This window comes from Podarcis cretensis (assembly GCF_951804945.1).
Source record: "Podarcis cretensis genome assembly, chromosome: 1".
In the NCBI taxonomy this organism is placed as follows: domain Eukaryota; kingdom Metazoa; phylum Chordata; class Lepidosauria; order Squamata; family Lacertidae; genus Podarcis; species Podarcis cretensis.
Window position 1 is genome coordinate 7418523 of NC_137170.1, and position 6063 is coordinate 7424585.

The following is a 6063-nucleotide window of genomic DNA, read 5'->3' on the forward strand; positions in this document are numbered from 1 at the left end:
TTTTCGACGGGGTGGGAGAGTGTTTCAAATAATTTACATTTGTTGGTGGTGGGGAGAGGATTTGGAAATGGGCAAGAGGTCAGCTCGGAATAGCAGCCCGGATGGAAAAGGTGAAGAAAAAATAAAACCTCTCTTCTGGCAAAAAAAAAGAGAAAAAGGCAAAATTAATTGTATAGATATAGAAATTTATTTTGTTTTGGGGTTGTTGTTTTTGACAAACAGCTCTCCCTACTTCGTTTACTTCTATAAAATAGTGTTTTGTTAGATTAAAAATAAAAAGAAACCTAAACCGAACATTCCCCTATGCTATCAAGCAGAGGCTACAAAAAAGTTTTGCTCCCCCCCCCAATTTAGTTTTCTGTTTCCCTCCGATTAAACTCTTCCTCATCTGCATTATATGGTATCGATTCTCCAAATAAATGATGGGTTGTAATTAGAAAAATAAATAAATCCAAGGATAGAGAAAGTTTTTTGGGGGGGGGCGTTTGTGGGAGACGCGCCTCATAAAGAAACTTTTCTTCGACGTGGAAATAAAGGTTCTGTTTTGGCGGGGAGGGGGAGGTTACAAACGAAAAAGATTAGAGATTGTCTCGAACTGCTTTAAAAGCCTCTCTGGGGTAGCCTTTTCTTCTTCCTCGCAGCCTCCCCCCCACCCCCCTCTCGCTTTGGGCTGGTTAGATCCTTCTCTCCCCTCCCCCCACCCGCTTCCTCTCCCTCTCTTTTCTATAAAGTTTGCCAACACACGCAAATATATTGGACTGTAATGGTTGTTTTATATGGAGACGGGATTATTGAAGGCGGTGGCTGCGCGGAGCCAGACGGGCAGAGGAATCAGGCGAGGCGGGGGTGGGTAAAATAAAATAAAGTCCACGCTAAGGGGAATTGCCACCTCCCGCGCGCCCCTCCAAGTCCCGCGCGCAGCCTCCGCGCGATCCACATCTCACTTCGGAGGTGTGCAGCGAAGGATGCGCTCAGCGGGGCGCGCTCCCGTCTCCAGCCAAAGGGGCTTCCTTGATATTCGGTTCGAGCGGCTCCCGTCGAGGCACCAGGCTTGGAAGCGAAGCGCGCTGCTCTCGGATCCCAAGAGGAAACAGGAGAATGGGATGCGGCTGAGAACTTCGATCTGCTGTGCTTAGGATCGCGGGGTGTTTTAGGAGGGCTGAGGATTTGCCGGGTCGAGTTAAAAAACAAGGGCACTTGACGAGGAGCGCATGAGCGCACATCCCATCGCTTGAGCTGAGGGGGTTGGGGGGGGGGAATCAGCGGGTTGTGTGTGTGTGTGTGTGTGTGTGTGCCAGTCACTGCTTTGCCTCAGCTACTCCCCACAGGTTTTGCACACTCCCCTCCAGTGTGCCTGGAGCATCCGAGGCGCGCACGTGCTTCTGAGGGAAGACCTTTGCACCCTCGGCCAACGCAAAGCGATTTTCTGATATTAAAAGCGAAGCGAAAGATCGCGACAACTTTCACAGTTGCTTCGGAGTTCATTGCTGAAGCGCTCGGAGCAGGCGTTCCGGAAAAGAGACGGTGTGAATCTAAATAATGCCTCTAGTCTTGTCTACACACATATGCTTAGGAAGAGGAAATCCGTGCAAATATGGACATCATCTTTGGCACACTGAATTCAAACACTCAAACACACACACTGGCCCCATTCACCCACTTCCCCCATTTTCCCTGCAGAAGATAGCAGCAATAATAATAATAATAATAATAATAATAATAATAATAATAATAATAAAAACCAAATAAAATTAGAACATTCGGTGCGCGCTAAAACTGGACTAGATCTCCTGGGAAATTGACTAGACGCCGCCGCCTCTCTCTCCACCACCTTAACCTCAGTTTACTGTGGTCGGAAGGCAAGCCGAGAGAGTCAAGGGTTAAAAAGAAGAAGTGAGAAAATCTCTGCTCATCTTCAAAGAAAGTTTGGGGAGAGTTTGGGAGGACGAGGCTCTGAACCGCGGAAGGGAAGGCTGGTCGAGATGCCTTTCGGAGGGTGCGCTCAGAAAGGGGTCTGGGGTGGTGGAAACGGCTCCTGTGGCGGGGGGGGGGGCGGAATGTGGGGGCGGCTATGTGCTAGAAGAGCTGGCTTGAGAGTTACCTTCCTGCCCTCCTCCAAATAAAAAACACACACACCCTTCCTACTGGACCACTTTTTCCTTCGCCAATATGAGCAGCACTTGACAGGTTAAGTCAGTTAAACTTACAATAAAAGAAAACAAAGACCGGGGCATCATTTGGAGGCGCGCTGAAAAGTCCAAACCCGGGTGGGGCTGGGTAAGATGGGGTGGGGGGTGTAGGGAGAAAGAGAGAGGGTGGGGGGAGGAATTCGGATCTTAAAAGAGAGACTCGCAAAAGTAACTTACTGCGCGCTAGGAGTGAGCTTTTCTCTCGCCTCCTAGAAGAAGCTGGAACAGCCAAGTTTCCACGGCGCCTTATCCCGAGCTGATCCCGGCTTTGGGGCTGTAAAGATTCCCAACTGGACCAGGAAAAAATAATAGAGAAACTTGCGGAGAGAGGAGGAAACGCTGGCTTTTTCTTCCCCCACTAAAACAAAAAAAGCGCGACCCACTTTTTTTCCAGATGAGGAAGACCCGCACCCCCCCACCCCACCCTTTCCCCCAACTTTTCCATCAGTTGCAGAAAAAAAGCCTTGCCGGTACCAGGCGCTGATCTCCCCAAACCCTGTGCAGATTCTATTCCACACACTAAAAAGTCCCCCCTCGCTTCCCCCTTCTCCCCCCTTTTCAGATCCAATCTTTCCCTTTTCCTTTTCTCTCTCCTGCACCCCTTAATTTATTTATTTTTGTAAGAGTCGTCTGGGCATCCGTATAGCTAAGCCTAAAGGAAAGGGCTGAAATTCTCTTTTGATAAAGCAGTGTTCTCCCAGCGACCCGGTTTTAAAACCTAAATCTATATTCAAATCTGGCTGAAGGTGTGTTCTGGGATTTATGAAAGCCTCTTAAAGGGGTAAATTTACCAAACCGTGACAAAATCACGGCGATCTTGCTTTTTTAGACATCTGAAGTGGATGGAGAATTTTAAAGAGCGAGGGAGAGCGCGCTGTTTACTTAAGGTGCCCAACACACAGCAGTCCGTGCCCATTTCTGGCCAGTTGATTTTATTAATGGCCGCGAGATTATGCCAAAGTTATTGGACCAGGGGGCAAAGCAGCGGAGGGGAGAGGGGGGCGGAGAGGGAGAAAAGAGAGACTGGGAGCAGGGAGAAGGCAGGGAGAGCGTCGATTCTCCCGAGCTGGCCAGCTCGCTCTGAACACAGCGACAGGAGAAAACCGAGCCAGTTCCAAAAATCAGGTCCATTTCAGACGCGCATCTTCGACCCCCGAAAACTGCTCATTACCAGGCTGGGGATAATGCTCTCCCACACTAGCGAGGTGAAGTGGGAGCCTTCTCTATTTCCCTGCTTGGTTTGTTCATTGTCCAGATCTTCTTCCTAGTCCTCTTTTTTCCCAACTCCCAAAATTCCCCGCTCTCCGCTACCCTGCCCAAACTTTGTCCTGAGGTTCGCACGATTTGGATAGTGTTGTGTTGTCTTGTGTTTTGGTTTGTTTGCTTGTTTAAATCCCATTTTGGTTTCAACAGAGCAGGCATTCCTTTCTAGGAAGAGCTTGGGAATAGGATGGAGTGTTTGTTGTAAGTAGGATTGGGGCGCAGGGGTGCAATCCGGTCAGGGCTGCGGCGGAGGAGTCCGGAGAAGGAGAGGGGGAGGGCGCCCATATGCCAGGGTTGTTTCACCATAATGCACATTGCCATCTAAAGAGCGGGGGGAGGCACTCAGGGCCCCCACCCCACCCACGATAAGACCATTAAGTCCAGAGTCTAAAATTACCTAACTGCTGCACCAGTGTCGAAGGTCTTACACATACACAGCAGCAACGCACGCGCGCACGTATTTGCAAAGAACTGTCGAGGGATGGTTGTGGATATTAATTCTTTGCTGGCTCGTTAAAAGGAGTTCTGTGGGGGCGACAAAGGTGGCGAGAGAAGAACTGGAGGCTTTTTATCTCCTCTCTGCTTGAACAGGGCCCCGCGGAACTCAAAGGAGGAGGCAGCCAGACCCCCCCACACCAGCTTCTCATTCCTTTCCAGATTTCCGCAGCCACCAAAGGGCGACAACTCTTGAACACAATCGAGAGAGGGTGTCCGGATTGTCTCCTTCCAGACTGCTCCCTGTGTACAGCCAGGCCACCTCGCCCCCATCGGAAAGGACAACGTTGGGTAGAAATGAATAAAGTTGAAATAAACCCACCACCACCCCCCAAAAATAAAATAAAAAAAGAAATAGAAATGAGTTTCCAAAGGCAATCCAGCCGGAGATTGGTGGAGAGGAGGGAGAGGAAAGTCATGGGTTGAAAATCGTTGGCTGGGATGCTTTGCAATAATTCGTTAATTGCAGTGGGAAACGCATTTGATTGCAACACATCCCCCGTCAGAAAGCGACATAAAGAGGCGATTTAATTGGAAGGACATCAATAGCGCAAAATGCCACATTCCACTAGCGTGACAGAGACCGAAAAGTTTTAATAATAATAATAATAATAATAATAATAATAATAATAATAATAATAATAATTTCTCGCGTGCAAATATGCACATCCTGTTGATGAGACATTCAGTTTGCTAGCTTCAGGGTCGCCCGCAAAACCGAGGGCGGCTGTCCAAGGGGGAAGCAGCCAAATTATTTTGTGCAGCGCCGAGCATACATCGGTGAGGCAGTTGGAAGAGATAGCCCCTGTTCCCCAGCCCTGAAGTGAAGCGGTTGGTGACGAAAAATTTGAGTTTAATCTGATTCCGTTTCATCCTGTTCCAGCGGCATATTGGATGTGAGGCCGGGCTTTCGGAGGCCTTTAAAAATAAAATAAATCCTACTGCTTTGCTACCCGGCTCGAGACTTCGGAATGCCGAGCGTGACCTTCCTCTTTCGCTTGGTGGACTTTTTCAAAAAGGTCCGGGGGGGCACCCACTTCCACCCCCATCCCCCAAATAATGTGAACTGAGGCCATCCAACCTCTGCGTCTAAACCTCCAAGGAAGGAGAGTCCGCCACGGTCTTCCAGGCGTAGTCCAACTAAGGCAGAATAGAGTTAGAGTTATTACTTCCCTTGAGCACTGTACTTCTGTTGATGCAGCCTAGAATAGCGTTGGCCTTTTTTGCTGCTGCACCACACTGTGCACTCATGTTAAGCTTGTGGTCCACCAAGACGCCTAGATCCTTTCCACACGCACTGCTACTAAGCCAAGTGTCCCCCATCAATATTGGTATCCATGGAAATCCGCAGCTTTAGAATACAGTGGTACCTCGGGTTACGGACGCTTCAGGTTACAGACGCTTCAGGTTACAGACTCCGCTAACCCCGAAACAGTACCTCGGGTTAATAACTTTGCTTCGGGATGAGAACAGAAATCGCGCGGTGGCAGCGGGAGGCCCCATTAGCTAAAGTGGTACCTCAGATTAAGAACAGTTTCAGGTTAAAAACGGACCTCCGGAACGAATTAAGTTTTTAACCCGAGGTACCACTGTAATGAAGTCAAATGGAACTGCGGCTTGACTCGAACCTGTGGGGCCTTTAATAATTTTATTATTTATACCCTGAACCATCTGACTGGGTTTCCCCAGCCACTCTTTCGGCCTCCAGCGTTGCTGTCTCCACTCCGGAAATACTTGCAGGACCTAAACTCCGTGTCCACACACACACACTCGAAAGTCTTCGTGATATGCGTACCCCTTCCTTCCTTCCTTCCTTCCTTCCTTCCTTCCTTCCTTCCTTCACAAACCTTATTTTATTGTTTCTTTGTATGCCGCCTTTCCCCCCAAAAGGCCCCAAGGCGGTTCACAAAGAATAAACAAATGCATGCAAATAAACCGATACGATTATCTTGGTGGTTTTCGATGTTGCACTTTCTTCTGCCTTTTTTTTTTTTTTTTTTTTGCCAGCTAGATTCCTTCCCACACACCTCACTTTCTGATATTTACTTACATTACCGAGGTGCTAATCGTCCCCATCTCCCTCGCCCCCCCCTTCCCTTCCATTTTCTTCTTCCCT